Genomic DNA, 19,408 nt, shown 5'->3' with positions numbered 1-19,408 from the left:
TCTTTCCTTCCCTACCTCCATCTCCTCCCCCTTCACTTCATTTTCCCCCTTGACCGTGTCCTATTGACTCTGCTCAGCAGAGTCCATTTCTTTTATCTTTTTCTCAATGCTTTGTCTCCTTTTCAGCATTAATGCTTTCTTCTGTAAGAATACCCAGTGCAATGGATAATCTGTTTCACTTGCTCATCACTCCTTCATGAACAGCATTTTAAAAAATATATTAGAGCTCCCCTTGCTTTGAAGTCCAGACTCTGAAATCTTAACTGTTTGTTTCGACAGATGTTGCCAGATTGCTGCATTTCTCCAGCATTGTTTTTAAATCTAGATGAGTGGGACTTCTCTTCCAGTCAAAGTATCACAATATCACTCCCAGGCTTCCATTCATTGCTATCTGTAATGACATGAAGGGGCAGAGGGTAATGTCACCAAATTTACTGGTGATACCAAAAATAGGTGGGGGGGGGGGGGTATATTGCAATAAGGAATCTGCAGGAGATGTAGATTGGTTGAGTGGGTTTAATACACTCCAAATGGAGATAAATAGACGAAAGTGATGTCATGCACTTTGATTTTAAAAAAAAATTAAAAGGCAGACTAAGTGGAGAGACTCGAGCGCAGCACTAAATGTTCTTGTACATGAAATGAAGATTTTAGCATGTAGGGTTTAATTAAACCCAATAATTTTGACTACTTTATCACTAGTGTTTGGAACTTTTAAAAATCCTGGTAAGACAGGAAGAACAGATGGAGAGGCTACTGAACATGGTGGGACTGGCTATCTGAAATGTATGTCTTTTTAATGTGACTATAGCCCGTAGGGCAGATTAAGTTAGAACTTGGATTAATACATACAACTATGATCTTGTAGCAATTTGAGACTGGAGAGGGGCATAAGGCTGATTGCTTAACATTTTGGGATTTAAATCTTTCAGATGAAAGAGGGATGTTTTTTTAAAAAAAAAAGTGGGAGTGTTTAGCTTTACTCTTTTGGGAGAATATTTCAGCTGGACTGAAGACACCTTGGAGGGCTCATCCAGGAAGGCCATATGGGTAGAGTTCAGTGTAGTCACTTTGTAGGTCTGAGTACAATCCCAACTGCCAATGGGTGATAAAGAAACGTGGACCGATCATGGTAAATTGTGAATGAATGTTGTACTGGGTGACAACTTTATTGACTGATTTTATTCAGTGCTGGGGCCTTAGATTGGGGAGAATTTTAGGTGTCCAGGGTGTGTGGTTTTTTGAACAATTTATGTAAACAGTCCAACTTTGGAAGGGGCTAGACTGGACCTGGTATTGAATGAGCCCAGCCAGATGGTTGAAGTTTTAGTCGGGGAATATTTTTGTAGAACAGTGACCATAGCTAAGGTTCTTTAGTATTTTTGAAGGAAGAAAAAATGTTTAACACTACTCTAATACAGACAAGTATAAATATACAATTAAATATGTAATAACCAAAACACCAAGAAAAATCCTGAAGAAGGGCATGTGCCCGAAACATCGAATCTTCTGTTCCCTAGATGCTGCCTGACCTGCTGTGCTGTTCCAGCAATAAAGTTTCAGCTTTGATCTCCAGCATCTGCAGACCTCACTTTCTCCACCAAGAAAAATCACTCAGCTAACTACAAATCTATCCTACAAACAAACAAAGCATATAAGATGTCTTGCATTACTACTAAGTGTAATAATTAAGCATATACTTGAAGTATTAACATGGACTTCAGTAAGGTATTCAACAAGGTTCCCCATGGGAGACTGATCAGCAAGGTTAGATCTCGGAATACAGGGAGAACTAGCCATTTGGATACAGAACTGGCTCAAGTAGATGAGGGTGGTGGAGGGTTGTTTTTCAGACTGGAGGCCTGTGACCAGTGGGGTGTCACGAGGATCAGTGCTGGGTCCTCTACTTGTTGTCATTTTACTTAAATGACTTGGATGTGAGCATAAGACTTAGTAAGTTTGCAGATGACACCAATTGGAGGTGTAGTGTACAGCGAAGAGGGTTACCTCAGATTACAAGATTGCTATATAGCTCTATGACCGACTGACCCAAGTCATGATTTAAAACCTGTATTTATACAGGATTCCTCCACCCACCCAGCCCCTCCCCAGACTGGCCAGAACCACTACCACATCAAGACAAAAGCCTTGACAATATGGCCGAAATATGTCTCTATATAGTTGAAAGGGCTGCCATATTTAGATTAATTCCCTTTTTTTTTTTGGCCACCATATTTGTGGAAGTTAAGGGTTATATTCCATGATTAACCTGTGCCAGCTCAAAAGTCCTGGAGGGCCCTCAGCTACCCAATTGACTAAGATTTTTCCTTGCACAGCAAGAGAATGAAGAATAGTTTCCTCCTGTATACATCCAGGGAGGGCAGATTTGAAAAGCCCAGGAGAAGAGACACTGGATCCAATCCAATCTCTGTTCCCAAGATTTCTGTCCGAGCATTCTCTACTCTGTCCCAGTATTTGCAGATCTTGTGACATGTCCATAAAGTGTGCGAGTGCACCCACTTCTATTTCCCATTTAGGACACATTAGGGATGTTCCTACCCTAAAACTTGCCAGTCATTCCGGTGTTATGAGCCCCATGGAGTATCTTTAATTGAATAGCTTGAGTTCTATTACAAATGGAGATCTTTCTGGCATTTCCCAGATGTCCACTCACGCTTCTGATGGAATTTCTAACCCCAATTCCTGGTTCCATGTTTTGAACAGTCATTCCATGTCTTTTGATACCCCATTATGTAATGAGTGATAAAGTGCTGACCGAGGGTGGCCCCATTGGCCATAGCACTTTTTTTCTCCCTATCTGATTTTGTAGGGACTGTCTGATTAATGTGGGCTTCTGTATATAATCTCATTTGGAAATGTGAAAAAAGGTCTCCATTAGGCAGTCAAACCTCTGGTGCAGCTGCTCAAGACAACCTACCTATCGAACAGGTCCTCTAAGCAAGAGATACCTCTGGACCTTCAGGTTTTAAATGTAGTGTCTCAGCCCTGGCTGAGAACCCAATGCTCCACTATAGGAGTATGAGGGTTTTAAGTTACCCTCCTTTTTTTTTTAGATTACTTAGTGTGGAAACAGGCCCTTTGGCCCAACAAGTCCACACCGACCCACTGAAGCGCAACCCACCCAGACCCATTCTCCTACATTTATCCCTTCACCTAACACTACGGGCAATTTAGCATGGCCAATTCACCTAACCTGCACATCTTTGGATTGTGGGAGGAAACCCACGCAGACACTGGGTAGTCACCTGAGGCGGGAATTGAACCCGGGTCTCTGGCACTGAGGGGCAGCAGTGCTAGGCACTGTGCTACCGTGCCGCCCACTCATCTTGTTGCATTATCCTCCAGGCTTTAATTGTATTTAATACAATTGGGTTTTTGCAATAGTCCATAATTGCTCTCATCTGAAAATAAGATTTGAGGGGCCATTTGCAGCTTTTCTAATTTGATAAGGGCCGTCTATGATTCCAAATAAAGGAACCAAGCTAGCCATGTAGTTTACATAACACCAGTCTCCACAATGTCAAAGGGAGCATTCTCCTAGGATATAAGAGACGAGGCAGAATATTCACCTTTAACTAGAGCTACTCTGCCTAACCAGGATATTGGGAGGTCTCCCCAATGTTGAAGGTCCTGCCTTATTTTCTCTAGTAGGTGCACAAAATTGGCTTTATACAGCTGACCAAATACTGGGGTGATAAAAATACCTAAGTATAGAAAGCCCTCTAGTGACCACCAAAAGGGAAAACCAGATCCGTCCAATAAATTGGATATACAGGTGAGACCACCTAACTGCATGGCCTCCGGTTTCATAAAATTGATTTTATAGCCAGAACATGCTAAATTGAATTAAGCAGGGTATGGATATCAAAGGATTAAGAAAAGGAGGCCATCATCTACATAGTGATTTTTGTTTACCTGAACCAACCCTCAGAGCCACTGTTAGAGCTGGTTTGTATAGCTTCTGCTAGTGGTTCAATTAGCAAGTATAATGAGGACATCCCTGACAACAGCCCCTACCTACACTGAAGCTATCCAATCCTAAATGATTGGTAATCACGGCTGCTTTGCTGTCATTGTATAGTATTGAAACCCATTTAGAAAAGACCTCTCAAACATCAAACCTTTCCAGTGTGTTTTTTTTTAAAAAACTGACCATTCAACTTGGTCAAATGCCTTCTCTGCATCCAACGAGACAACTATCCCCAGTATTCTTTCCTGTTGACAGGCTTGTATCATATTTAGGATCCTTCTAATGTTAGATGATCTATGGACCTTGATAAACCCTGTCTGGTCCCCTCTTGATATATGGTAAGACCCTCTCCAATCTTAATGCTAGCATTTTTTAGAAAGGATTTTAAAATCTACACTTAGCAAGGATATTCGTCTATATGATCAATCTTCTGGGGCCTTTCCTTGAATGAGAAATATTTGCTTCTTGAGGGCAGGAGGCAGCCCTGACTGAGTAATTATTTATGTCTATAAGTGGACCAGCCAGTTCTCCATGAATTTTTATAAAATTCAACCTGGAATCCATCTGGTCCAGGTGATTTGCCACTTTGAAACTATCTAATTGCATCACGTACTTCCTGGGTTGCCAAGGGAGCATTCAGATTGACACCTGCTCAGGTTAAATCCAGAAAGGCCAAGTTTTTAAAGGACTCCATCTTCATTCTAGCCTCAGTCCTGCAATTTTGTACAAGTCAAAACAGAACTTTTGTAAAAGGATCAATACAGCCTTTAGAATCACAAGTCAGAGTACCAGCACTTTCCTTAATGGACATGATTGCTTGAGGAGCTTTCTTTCCCTAGCAAGATACGCTAGGTAACTGCCAGGCTTGTCGCCATATTCATAGTCTTAGCTTTGCAAATAATATTTCCCTCTCTGCTGTTTTGGTAAGTGCAGTATTCAAGGCTGTCCTAAGGGCTGTGATCCTTTTGTAGCTTAGTAATAGAGGGCCTATCAACATATGCTGTCTCGCTGCCTTCAAGCAGGCACTGTTCTCCCTTGGCTTTTTTCTGGGTCGCAGAATATGAAATCCAGACCTCAAGCCTTAATGGTCTCCCACATTGACTGACTGACTGACTGACTGGTTACTGGCTGTACCTGAATTAATTTCCAGAAAGGTTTTGAACTCTTGAGGAAAAAATATTTTATAAATTTGCTGTCTTTCATTTAGAAATCTGTACACCAATGTCTGGGACCTGTCCCATTATCTCTAGTCTTGTCTTCCATATATACTGTGTGGCATGATCAGAGGTTGCTATATTACCTATTTTGCAGGATGATCTGGAATTCTAAAGGGTCAAGGGAGCAAAAAACATCAATTCTAGTATGACACTTGTGTGGGTTCAAATAGAAAAAGTCTCTGCCCTGGGGTAAAGACATCTCCTCACATCATCTAGCCCTAGCTCCTTATTCAGATCTGCCAATTGTCTGGATCTAAGATTATACCCATAGTACTCTTGGGTGTCCTATCTGAGTCCATAATACAATTTAAAATCTCCTCCTCCTATGGTGGGCCCCAAAAGCCATCCACTTGCAGAACACTTCTGTTACAAATTTGAATGTGTGCCAGGGGGCAATAAAGATTCAAAATCCCATACTACTCTCCATCTATTAGGGCTTTGATCAGTATACACCATCCAGATTCATCTATCTGGTTTAAGATTTTAAAAGGAATATTCTGAATGAGAATGACCACTCCCCTACTTTTTTGAGCTAAAGATGAGAAAAAGGCCTCATCAAATCCACCCTGTTGTAATTTTAAGTGCTCTTTTATCAAGTAGATGTCTCTTGTAAAAGAGCTAAATCAACCTTTTTTTTAGGTTTGATTAGTATCTTCCTTTTGGTGACCGACACATTCCAGGCACACCACCTAAGCGAATAGGTGATTGTCCAGGCAAGCCTGAGACACCCGCCTCCCCCCACGCCCCCAGGAGAAAGAACACCACCCAAAACACCAAGTAAACACTGAAGAATTCACAAAAGCAAAAACTTAAGACACTTACACCAATACAATAAACTATTCCTAAGGTTTTTTGTTTTTTTAAAAATCACATTTGAAAGGAGATTTTCCCCCTTGCTCCCAGGGGGTGTAACTACCTATTAATAACCCCATCTCCCTGCCCTCAGCCCAGGCATTACAAAATGGAGTAGACAAATTCAAGTATTCTATAAAACCAAAGTTAAGTGAGTGACCACACACCAACACCTAGGTGTGTTTAGCAAGCATACTACAAAATTACAATCTCAGCAATTATTAGAAAACTAAGATGAGAACTTTTTTTTAAAAATAGGACAAAACACCCCCCACATACCCAATAAGCCACATGGCCTGTTTTTAAAAAAGGTGAATAACAAATGAGCCCCCCCCTCCCTGCCCCCTGGAGAAGGTAATGAACAAAGGACAGAAGGAAAGGGTAAACCAGTGGGAGAGCAGGGCAAAGCTAAATCATTATCCATACGGTTTGAATCTTAGTCTATTGAAGAGAGTCCAAGAATTCTTTTGCCTTCTCCAGTGATCCAAAGTTGTATATGGATCCTTTGTGGCTGAAGCGCAGCATTGCTGAGTAACAAGGAATATTCGATATTTAGGTCTCTTTAGGTGCTACTTCACCTCCTCAAATGCCCTCCTCTTGCAGACCATGGCTAGAGAAAAATCCTGGGATAACATAATCCTGGAACCTTTTGTGTATCATGGCCCACGGATCCTTCCCCAGGACTCTGGAAGCTTCCAGGAGCATCTGCTGCTCTCTATAGCATTGGAGCCAGAACAGAACTGGGTGGGGGCACTGGTCTGACCCAGGCCTGTGTATAGCAACCTGGTGGGGCCCACTCCACCTGTAGATGGCCTGGTCCAGTCCAGACTCCAACTTTAATATTTGTGGGAGCCATTGCTCCAAAAGCCTGCAAGCTGGCCTTCCTCTTCCTGTTCGGGAAGACCCAGCAACTGAATTTTTTTTTTTTCAACAGCCCCAATTATCGAGGTGGTCGATTGTGCTCTTCCAAGGTCCAGACTCTCTGCTTGAGAGCCAGGACCCAGCCTGTGCCAGTGCAGCAACAGTTTGAGGTTGTGGCCTTTTGCTCTGCCCCTCGACACATTGTTCAAGTTTTTCAACTTCTCGGTCATGCTGCAGAAGCGCAACCAAGAACTACTCCCACATGGTCCTGGATTCTTCACTGAAGGCATCGATCCTCTCTTGCAGCTTGCTGGTCCTGGAGACCAGGCTTGCCTCTGCAGTAAGTTTTCCCCCCCAAGGTGGCCGCAGACATTGCTGCCCCTGCAGGGGGAGGGGTCCCTGCCTGTTGTGCACTTTGGGAATTTTTGCCCTTCATTTTAAGAACAACACTAAACTATTACAGGTTTTTTTGATGCAAAATGACTATGCTGGGCAAGAGTTATTCTAAATGATTTAAAAGGTTTGAAGGTTGGTATCCCACTTTGCCCGAGTGTTGGGCAGAGCACTATAGACTCAGCCTTGCTGGGTTGCTGCCATCTTGAATCTCCCACTAAGTGTTTTTTTGTGATTCTCAAAGTATGCAATTGGAGGAAGGTTCACTATTGCAATATTAGGCAGGAATTGGAATGTAGACTGGAAGTGGCTGTTTGAGGGTAAATCTACACCTGTCATGTGGGAACCTTTATGGCCAGTTGACTAGAGGTCAGGGCCAGCACTGTCCTGTGAAAACTAAGGATAAGGTTCAGCCCATTAAGTCTGCTCTACCATTCATTAAGTTTTTTTTCAACCCCATTCTCTGGCTTTCTGTCCATAACCCCTGATCCTCTTGAGAATTGGAGCCTCCCCATCTTAATCTACCTGGCCTCCAAGCATTATGGCAATGAACTCTAGATTCACCACTCTGGCTGAAGACCTAGCTCCATTCTTCCATTCTTTAAAAAGGCCTTCCCTTTTACTCTAAGGTTGTGCCCTGGGGTACTAGTTTCCAGTGGTAGGAGAAACATCTGCCCAATATCCACTGTCCAGGCCCTGTTGATCCTGGCCAGAGAAGTGTCTATTTCTCCTGGCTCTTGCATTCTAAGTTAAAACTGCATGTCTTTGCCCCTACTTGATTAGTTCCTTGTACCACAGTACTTGCTCAGGAGAATGAGCAAACTGACTAAGAATCTCCAACCTGTCAGACGGAGGCTTCTTTTAAAACTATCTCCTGGATTCCTCTGCCTGCCTTGCTTAGTCAGCTATTCTGTAAATGTGCAGTAGGTCAGGATCCTCCTCTTTCTTTCTCTCGTCCTTGTCTTCTCCCCTGTTGGAACATCTTCCTGGTCAAGCCCCCTTTAGAATCTTTCATGCTTCACCTACAATACAATAACTCTTAAATGCCTAACCTGTTTAGCTGTTCTGTGAAGTTAATCACTTCATCCTTGGAAGCAGTTGAAAAAGTGCAGTGCTGAAAGCCCAGCAGGTCAGGCAGCATCAGGAGCAGGAGGACTGACTTTTCAGGCATAAACCCTTCATTCCTGAGGATTATTCCTGAAATGGCAGTTCTGCTCCTTGGATGCTGCCTGACCTGCTGTGCTCTTCCAGTGCCACTTTTTTTTTTCAACTCTGATCACCAGCAGCTGCAGTCCTCGCCTTTCTCCTCATCCTTGGAATCAGCCAAGTGAATCTCTTTTGAACTGCCTCCATGTCAGGACATTCTTAAATTGAGACAAACTGCACAACCTTAAGGTGCAGTCTCAACAAAGCAGCTGTTATAAGAACAGTACACAACACAAACAGGCCCATCAGCTCACCAAGTCTGCAGAAACAGTGCCCTCTCCAAATGGGGGGAAAAACCTTCTGCCTCCAAGTGGTCCTTATCTTTCTGTTCCCTACCTGTTCATATATGTAGAGATGTCTCATACTGTATCCACCTCACAGAACATTCTCTGCACTTAGACAAGGTGGTAAGAGTTTGCCCCTCTTTAATATTTAGAGGTTAAAGTGTAACTAAGTCCTCTAGTAACTGGCATTTCTGCCTTGAAAGACTGAATATCCATGTCTCCAATTTTTGTAACAGGAGCTCACCCCTCATCCTTCAAGTGAAAGCAAGCTAAGTTTATCCAATCCTTCAGCCAATACCCACGAAACCAGGCAATGTCTGTTTCTGTACCCTCCTGCAAAGCCTCCTTGGGTATTATGTGGTGACTTAGAATTTTAGGCCACATTTAAGGCCAATATTCTATTTGGCTATAGCTGAAGAGATCCAGGGTGATGGAGAGGAAAGTGATCAGTTGGGGAAAAGGAGCAAGTCAAGGCAGGAACAAAGCTGAGAGCAAGGTAGGACTGAAATTAAACTGCACTTGCTTCAAAGCAAGAGGCCTAATTGGGAAGACCGATGAACTTGAGGCACAGTTAGGAACATTGGGACTAGGATATCAACAATTAGAGACATGGCTCAGATGGACAGGACTGACAGCTTTGTGTTCAGAATACAAATCCTATAGGAAAAAAGGGCTAAGAGAGGGGGAGTGGTGTTTTTGATAAGGGATAACATTACAGCTTTAATTGAGGATGTTCTTGAATACATCCAGGGAAGTTGGGTGAACTGAGATAAAGGCTGATCACCTCATTAGGGTTTTACTATAGACTCTCCAATAGTCGGGTGGGAAATTGAGAAACTTGCAAGGAGATCTCTTCTGTAAGAAAAGGGTGGTAATGATGGGGGACTTCTAACTTTCCAAACAGACTGGGACTGTCAAGGCTTTGGACAGAGGGGAATTTAAGTATACACTAATTCTGATTGTCTGTGGATCTACTATTAGAAGGTGCAAATTACTTAACCTACTCTTGGGAAATAAGACGGAGCAAGTAACTGAGGTGTCAGTGGGGGAAGCACTTTAGGGTCAGCAACCACAATTCTATTTTAAAATGATAAAGGAATAGACCAGATCTAAAAGTTGAAATTCTAAATTGCATGAAGGCCAACTTTTTTTGGTGGGGGGGGGCAGGGAAGGTGGAGTGGATGTTTGCAGCTTAAAAAGGACAGCTAGAAAATGGAAAGTTTCATAAAGGAGATAACAGGAGTCCAGAGATAATATCCCCCTGCTAAGGTGAGGGACAGATAGGTGTAGGGAATGTTGGATGACTAGAGAACTTTGGAGGTTTGGGTTAAGAATAGAAAGAGGCAGATGTTTGGTATAGACAGCAGAGAGTGAATCCCTAAGAGTATAAGGCATAGAGTATACTTAAGAGGGAAATCAGGAGGGGCAAAAAAGGGGACATGAGACAGCTTTGGCAAATAGTGTTAAGGGGGAATCCAAAGGATCTATAAATCTTTCTTTTAAAAAGGTAACAAGGGCAAGAATAGGACCAGTCAAAAATCAGCAAAGTAGCTGTGTGGAACCGCAGGAGATGGAGATACTAAACCAGTATCTTGTGGTGTTTACTGTAGAGAAGGACATAATGTGGGGGAAATAAATGGTGACTGCTTGGAAAAATGTCCATAGCGGTGGTGATTGATATCTTTAAAGGGGATAAATCCCAGAACCTGATCAAGTGTACCTGTGAAGCTAGGATGAGATTGCTGAGCCCCTTACAATGATTAGTTTATTGATGGCCACAGACAAGGTGCCATTAGCCTGGAGGTTGGCTAACATGGTGCTACTATTTTAAGATGGTAAGAAAAGCCAGTAAGCCTGACAGTGGTGAGCAAGTTGTTGGAAAGAATCCTGAGGGACCGGATTTACACTCCTTTGTACAGGCAGAGACCTATTAAGGATAGTTGACTTGATTTGTCATGTCTCACTGAGTTTTATTTGTCACTTCAAAGTGGGCAGAGCAGTGGACATGATCTCATTGACTTCAGTGAGGTGTTCATGAAGGCTCCTCATGGGAGGCTCATGAGCAAGGTTAGATCTTGTGGAATATAGGGGGAACTAGCCATTTGGATACAGAACTGGCTCCGAGGTAGACTAGAGTGGTGAAGGGTTATTTTTCAGACTGGAGCCTGTGGCACACCACTAGTCACAAGGATCAGTGCTGGGTCCACTGCTTATCATTTGAACAAGTGACTTGGGTATGAACAATAAGGATAGTTAGGAAGTTTGCAGATGACAAAATTTAGATGTAGTGGATGGCAAAGAAGGTTACCTTGGTGCAATGGGATTGTCATCTGCCAACTCCTCTGACTATATGCCAAGGTTATTAATACTAGAGATTCACCATCCTATGTTGTCTTTGTATACTAATGCAAATGACTTTAAAGGACCTTGCCCACTACTTCCAGTTCTGAGGGACCTATCTGGTCTTAACTACCCTTTTTTGCTCTTCAGAGGAGGCCTTGGGATTTTCCTTCCTGCTTGCCAAAGACACTTGATGCCATTTTCAGCTCTCTCTACTTTAGGGTTCTTCCTGCTAGCTTTGTATTCTTAGAGGGTGCTGCCTGTCTTCAGTTTCTTTAATCTTATGCCTCCTTTTTGACCAAGCTTAATTTCTGGTCACTAAAGTATTGAATCTCTTTATCTTCGTCCTGGTACACAGTAGAATAGAGCTTAAGTAGCATTGCTCTGTCAAAGGGAGGTCATGTGTGACAAATCTGCAAGAATCCTTTTTGAGAAGGCAACAAGCAAGTTAAAGGAGAGCCAGTGGATGTGATCTATCTGGATTTCCAGAAGGTCTTTGACAGGGTATTAGTCAGAAGGCTGTGAAATATGCCCATGGTATTAGGGGCAAGGTACTGGCATGATTGAGGATTGGCTGACTGGCAGAAGGCAGTAAGGATAAAGGGGTCTTTCAGAATTGTAGTCACTGACTAGTGGACAGAATGGAAATAGCAATCTTTTCTCTTCTAAAGATTAGAACTCCAAGGTACAGCATTTATGAAAGGATGACTTTTTTTAGAATAAAGATGAGAAGCTTTTAGCCAAAGGGTGGTAAATTTGTGGGACTTCTAGAAAAGGCTGTAGAGGCCCAGCCAATGTCTTTGAGGTTCCCTTTATTAAGTGAAATATAGCTGATCATGGCTGATGTTTCTCAAATGGCAGAGCAGTCTTGGTGGGCCAGATCTAATTCTGCTCCTACCCTATGGCCTGAATAAATGGACACTTAAAACTGAAATGCAAAGGAATGTTTTCTCTCCAAGACTGGGGTACAGAATTGGACAGTTTGAGGTTAGATCACAAGCATTTTAGAGGATCAACAACCCTCACTCTCTTTTTTTTAGTGATTTGGAGTGAGATCAGTCAGCTGGACCAGAGTTCCCTGATTGAACCAGATTAACAGCCCCAACCAGGAGCACTGGCTGACAAAACCAGAGGCTGTTTGTAGAAGGACCTGGATCAAGGACTGGTCAAGGACTCCTCATAACTAAAAGGTGACTTGGTGATTTGATACCAGATGTGAGTTATTCAGTGGCAGCAAGAGAAACGTACACTTCAAAGAAATTTGCTCAACAGTAATCTTTTGGGCTAAGTATTTCTAGCATCATGTCATTATTTGGAAGCTTGACTAGTTTAATTTTAGCTGTTGGACACCACCCCAATATGTAGAATGTGTTTTTCCCAAATGACATTGGAGTAGATGAAAAGCAATGAGTAATGCTCCTGATAGCATGTGGACCTGCAGCTGCTTCAGTTATTAGGACCTTTTTTAATATGTGGTACCTCTGGGAAAGTTAACTGTTCAGGAGTTGACCGGTTTAGTTAAGGAATATTGACTCCCAAGCCACCTAGAATTGAGATGCGATTGGTTCTACTCAGCAATTTGAGAACCACTGCAACTGGCATGTTCCACTTGCCACATTTTTCCAATGATTTGTTGTAGGGTATTCTGATGGAAGTGGACACCCTTGCCAGTCTGACTTGAGCTTGTGAACACAATAGACAAAAGGTGCAGGAGTAGGCCATTCTGCCCTTTTGAGCCTGCACCACCATTCCATATGGCTGATCATCCTTAATCAGTATCCTGTTCCTGCCTTATCTCTAACCCTTGAATCCACTATCCTTGAGAGCTCTATCCAACTCTTTCTTTCTTTCTTAAATGAATCCAGAGACTGGGCCTCCTGCCCTCTGGGGCAGCACATTCCACACAACCACCACTCTGGGTGAAGAAGTTTCTTCTGTCCTAAATGGTCTACCCTGTATTTTTAAGCTGTCCTCTGGTTTTCGTGAAGGCAATTACCACATCCTCACTGAGGACACATCCTGAACTGTCTTTGCTGTGTACTGACCCGAAAACAAATCAAAGCCTCAATTAAATGGTTCAATTTTCGTCAATATCTGGACCAGCATGTAGTCACTGCTGGTATGCAGACTCGATGGCAAGAGTACTGCTAGATCTAAATTGTGTAAGAGATCATAGGCTGGTATCCAGGAGCATGCACACCCTGTATACCAGCCAACATCTGCTTTGAAACAATTAAATTGCTTAGCAACATCAAATCCAAACCAAAGTAAATGTCATCTGATTACATGGTCACATGGGGGGGGGGGAGAAGCAGAGCTCAAGATGAGGGGCACCTTTTAAAAGTGGTAGGTGTCTGAAATGAGCTGCCAGGGATGGTAATGGAGATGATATGGGTGTTTTGAGGGGCTTTTAGGTAAGCACAAATAGGGTATGAACAAAGGGCAGGCAGAAGGGGTTACTTTAGTTTCGCTGTCATGTTTGGCACATGACCTGAAGGGTCTGTTCCTGTGCTGTACTGCTGTTCTAAAACCTAGCTTATTGCATGTTGGCAATTAGGTACAAGTTCTTTTGATGTTCTGACCACCTCTTCAGGTAAGATCCTAACTTGGTGTGTAAACACTCTTCAGTGTTAACTATTTAAGACCTAATTATGTAACCTCCTGGCTTAAACATTACAATCTGAAAGAAAAACCTATGTTGACTTGATTATCACTTCAAGTGTACATCTGTGACCTTAATTTTAAGGTCAAACCTCTCTGCACAAGACTTGTGAACAATGTCTGTCTTACAACTGTTTTGTTACTTATTGGCATATAATCCTGTCCTGCCTTCAGCCCCCTCCAATTGCTGCTGTGTTCTCACTTAGGTTTCCTGGAATTTGCCACTGAAACTGTGGACCTACAGTTCAGTTGCAAAAGCCATTTCAATATGGCTGAAATTGAGCTATGAACATATTCAAATTGACAACCCACATCTCCCAAAGGGGTTGCTCACACTCATACACTTCACTGAAATGTGGAAGTTAGTGGTTTGGAACATGACTTGCTGTTAACCCACTTCAACCTATGCTGCTAAATCCATATACCACTGATTCTGTCAACTTGAACTGTTAAATTTCAATATTAAAATAAAGAAAACACTAGAACAATACAGTGAAACAGGCCCTTTAGCCCTCAATGTTGTGCTGACCTGTGAACTAATCTAAACCCATCCCCCCCCCACACACACTATCCCAACATCCAAGTGATTATCCAAGGATTGTTTTAAATGTGGCAGAGTTACTACATTGGCAGGCAGGGCATTCCACAACCTTACCACTTAGTAAAGAACTGGCATCTGTCATAAATCTATCACCCTTCAATTTGTAGCTATGCCACCTCATACAAGCTGACATCATCCTAGGAAAGACATTCACTCTCTACCCTATCTAACCCTCTGATCGTCTTGTATGTCTCTATCAAATCCCCTCTTAGTCGCTGCCTTTCCAACGTGAACAGACCAAGTCTCTCAGCCATTCCTCATAAGACCTTCCTTTCAGACCAGGTAACATCCTGGTAAATCTCCTGTGCACCTTTTCCAATGCTCCCACAAACTGTAATGGGTCAACCAGAACTGTACACAATATTCCAAGTGTGGCCGCACTAGGGTTTTGTATAGTTGCAGCTTGACATTACAGCTCTGGAACTCTATCCCTCTACCAATAAAACTTAATGCATACGATGAGTTAGCAGCACTACCCACCTGGGTAGCAACTTTCAGGGATCCATGTTAATGGAGTCAAAGATCCCTCTGCACATCCACATCTAACATTCACATCTAACAGGAAGAGCCTATCACTCCATCAAAGGCCATCTTTGCTCCTTCATGATCTACAGACCCAGAAAATAGGATCTTTTTGATCTAAAGATAATTCCCTTTTCTTGCAGGAGAGTGTACAAGTAGAAACAGCCTCCACACAGATTCCCCAAGAATCTTGGATGCTAGCTGTTCATGATTTCATGTCATGTGGTGCTGGAAAAGCACAGTAGGTCAGTCCGCATCCAAGGAGCAGAAGAAGTCATTCCTGATGAAGGGCTTATGACCGAAACAACAACTTTTTTTTTCCCTCTTTTTGGATGCTGCCTGACCTGTGCTTTTCCAGCACTACACTCTCTACTGTGATCTGCAGTCCTTGCTCTCTCCCTTTTTGTGATTCATGGGTAAGGACTCTCTAATTACACTAGTTTTCTGCAGTCTTTTCCCCACTTTTTAAAATGGTCACTTCTCTTCCGGTCAGTGCTCTAACCTGATTTTACCATTCTATTCCATCTGTCAAATTGTTTTGCCCACTCACTCTCTCATCCCTCCTGTAGAGTGTCATCCCCACTTCTTGCCTTTCCCACATTGTCATCTGTAAACTTGGCTAATAGTACTTTCACTTGCTGCCTCAGTCATTATATAATCTGGATCAGTGGTGCCAGAAGAGCACAGCAGTTCAGGCAGCATCCAAGGAGCAGTAAAATCGATGTTTCGGGTAAAAGCCCTCCTGATGAAGGGCTTTTGCCTGAAATGTTTTTTTTTTACTGCTCCTTGGATGCTGCCTGAACTGCTGTGCTCTTCCGGCACCACTGATCCAGAATCTAGTTTCCAGCATCTGCAGTCATTGACAATTATATAATGGTAAAAACAATAACTGTAGTTCTAGCATGATCCCTATGGCACACTATTAGACCATGGCAACATAGTATTTGTAATTTTAATGGATTTTCAGGGTTTTTGACAAGGTATCTTGTAAATAGATGAATGTCAAGAAATCTGGCATCTGCAGTGGAGTTACAGAATGGATTAAGAGCTGGCTTCAAGATAGTGGCAGTTAAGGGTTATTCCTCCAGCAGAAGGTAGGAAGTGTTGTACCAGAAGGAAGTGTACTGGGACCACTTAACCATTCACTATTGGTTTGGACTTGGTCTAGAAATATAGAAGTTTTTGATTAATTTCATATCTAGCTGATTGCAGTACTTTAGTGTAACAGATTACAGTGGGTACTTTTTTTTTGGATTAGTGTGGAAACAGGCCCTTTGGCCCAAAGTCCACACCGAAGCACAACCCACCCAGACCCATTCCCCTACATTTACCCCTTCACCTAACACTACAGGCAATTTTGCATGGCCAATTCGCCTAACCTGCACAATTTTTTGGATTGTGGGAAGAAACCGGAGCACCCAGAGGAAACCCACACAGACATGGAGAATGTGCAAACTCCTCAGTTTAAACTTGCAGATTTGACCAATGGCATTCAACAGACAAATGACTTTTTTTGGTAGTTAAACAAACTCCTGTTTTTCATGTTTTTGAATGTGCAGGTCTAGGTGGGATATAGGAGCAAAGGTATTGGGCTACGAATACACAAGTTAGGAAGGTCTCTTCACAAAGTGAACCTAGCACTTTTTTTAATCTCTAAAGTGATAGGTTTAGCAGAACTACCCCTTTTTTTTTCAATTCTATGGGGAGGTGATGACCTAGTGATACTACTAGATGCATTCAGGGGAGACAACCTGCTGACAAAAAACTCAGCAGGTCTGGGAGAAAGCGTAAACACTTTGGACTATGACTTCTCTAGAACTCAAACTGAAGTCCCCAGAGTGTTTTAAATGCCATGGCAGACAGTATAACTTAGACTTGCCTTGATTTTGAAGTCTGTTTTTCTTTGGTGTTCTTGACCTGGTTGTGGGTAACATTGTAGTTGCATCCTTCAGGACTCTTGCAGTTCAGTCTGTAATGTTGCTGCAGAGCTATTCTTGACCATTGTTGTAAACATGTTCTCTTAAATCTTCCGAAACTAAAGAGAGGATTTTGGAGTGCTTGGAGATGGAACAGAGTTAGCTACAGTCTACAGGCTTTGAGTGGTTTTAAGTTTTGAAAACCAGACTGTTGAGGGAACACTAGAGAACAGAGGGCAGAATATGTAGAGTGAGGTGAAGGTTGGAAAATGCTGGTTATGGTGGGTTTACATTCAGACTAGCCTGGAATGTAAACCTACCAAATACAATTCCAAATCTCCAGTGGTCAGATTTGAGCACAGGTACTAGTTAAAAGCACAATTGCATCTGGGTGGCCTATGAATAGGAAGGGTTCAGAGGGATGCGGGCCAAGTGCTGGCAAATGGGACTTGATTAGGTTAGGATATCTGGTTGGTATGGACGAGTTTGACCAAAGGGTCTGTTTCCATACTGTACATCTGACTAAGCCACTCACCTGGAGTGGATGAAGAAACTGCATTGCTGGGAAACTGGCTGGCAAGAGTTGCTTACAAAAATTGGAATCATTGCAGCTCCTGCAAAGGCATCTTTTTAAAGTGGGCCAAATTGTGTAACTTACTGCCTGGGCAGAGATTTGTCCAAAACAATGTTTTTTAACTTCTCAATATTGCTGCACCACAAGACCACACTGTTCTGATTCATGAATAAATTGAACTGGATAGATGCAGCAACTGATCCTTTTGAACTGGCAAATACAGATCCAGTTACAGTGCAGAAGAATAGATTGTAAACGCTAACTTTGGAATAACTTATTTTCACTGTGCATGGAATGCGGAGTCATATGTAGCTTTTATTGTCCATTCCTTTAATTCATCAGAAGGTGATTAAGAGTCAACCACATTGCTGGTCTGAGTTGTGTAGGCCAGAACAGGGGCAAATGGGGTGTGGGTTTGCTTGCTGAGCTATAGGTTTGATATCCAGACACTTCATTACCTGGCTAGGTAACATCAGTGGTGACCTCCAAGTGAAGCAAAGCTGTTGTCTCCTGCTTTCTATTTATCTTTCTCCCAGATGGGGTTCCTGGGGTTTGTGGTGATGTCATTTCCTGTTTGTTTTTGAGGGGTTGATAGATGATATCTAGATCTGTTTGTTTATGGCGTTGTGGTTGGGGTGCCAGGCCTCTAGGAATTCTCTGGCATGTCTTTGCTTAGCCTGTCCCAGGATAGATGTGTTGTCACAGTCGAAATTGGTAGTTTTTCATCTGTGTATGAATCCAGGACAAACACAAATAGAAAGCAGGAGACAACAGCTCTGCTTCACTTGGAGGTCGCCACTGATGTTACCTAGCCAGGTAATGAAATGTCTGGATATCAAACCTACAGCTCAGCGAGCAAACCTACACCCTAAACCTCAACCTGAGCTACAAACCTTGCAGGTGAAAATGATTGGGTTCCCCCCTTTCTCCCACCCCAAGAATCAGGTAATGGTTCTGTGATCATTAGACCCTAATTCCACAATTCTGAATTAAAATTCCATCTGCTGTAGTGGGGTTGAAGCCCAGGACACTACCTGGGTCTCTGGATTAATATCATAGCAATAATACCACTAGAGCATTGCCCTTTCTTTAGTTGTAGAAAAAGCTTGTTTTATTTAATTTTGCTATAAAAGATCTGGTCAGTAAAACTAGCAGCACAAAGCTCCTAGACAGTACTTGTCTGAAATACCACATGTGGTGGTGGTGGTAGTAGTGAGTATAATTTTTTTAAAACTATTTAGCCATAAGATCCGGTTTGGAGTGCCATCTGTAGTTTAGAACTCATTATTCTAGTTAGTGGGTGTTGGAAGGGATGTGATGCTACTGAAGCAGGTTGCTATGATCTGGACCATGTTTGAGCTTAGTGCTGTTGTAACAATCTGGGTAGTTGGGAGTATTCTATCTCTATCCTGTCTGATCTGTAGATCAGCTTTTTGGGGAGCCAGGATATGAGCTGCTTGCTGCAGAATTCCCAACCCCTCTCCTGCTCTTGTAGCAACAATGTTCAGATGACCACTGTAAAGACCCAGCATTTTCCTGTAGTTTAGTGGACTGAATTGTGTCAAAAACAGCCTTTTAAAAACCAAAGCTTAAGGGGGATTGCTGCACTTAAAAGCAAATAACCTGACACTGTTTACACTGCTACTGGTTCAAGCAGCAATAAGTTAGATGAGCTAGGCTGTATACAAATGGAAATTCAGCTGGCAGCAAGTAGCTGATCAGTCTGTTTACTAGCGATTAGATTTTGATGCTAAGCCTTTGTCTTTCAACTGCAATTATTTCCCAAGTAGCTGAACACCTTTTGGACTCTATGTGAAGACATCTCTACAAGCTTAGCTCTGTTCACAGCAATAAAAGCCTGAATAAAAAACAGGTTTCCTTCAGCTGCTGTAAACTGCAAATATTAACAAGAGACTCTTTTAGGAACCAATTATCCTGTGCCTCCTGCAAATAAGTGAAAAAAAATCTGGAACAGTCAGACTGAATCTGC

General features: G+C 42.5%; 1 protein-coding gene across 3 annotated transcripts in view; it reads left to right on the top strand.

Annotated features, from left to right (window-relative positions):
- The window catches only part of LOC122543385 (vitamin D3 receptor B-like), a 310,459-nt gene that overhangs the window by 40,645 nt on the left and 250,406 nt on the right, over positions 1-19,408 (top strand). The window contains exon 2 of one of the 3 annotated variants that reach the window (XM_043682067.1): positions 12,185-12,334. The exons of the other annotated variants lie outside the window; for them this stretch is intronic. The gene's annotated coding sequence lies outside the window, so the exon portion shown is untranslated. The remainder of the gene's footprint in view (positions 1-12,184; positions 12,335-19,408) is intronic. 3 annotated transcript variants of the gene reach the window in all.

The sequence above is a fragment of the Chiloscyllium plagiosum genome, chromosome 43, assembly GCF_004010195.1.
Source record: "Chiloscyllium plagiosum isolate BGI_BamShark_2017 chromosome 43, ASM401019v2, whole genome shotgun sequence".
Taxonomy (NCBI): Eukaryota; Metazoa; Chordata; class Chondrichthyes; order Orectolobiformes; family Hemiscylliidae; genus Chiloscyllium; species Chiloscyllium plagiosum.
Note: the sequence above shows the minus strand (reverse complement) of the source record. Positions and strands in the feature narration are given on the sequence as shown.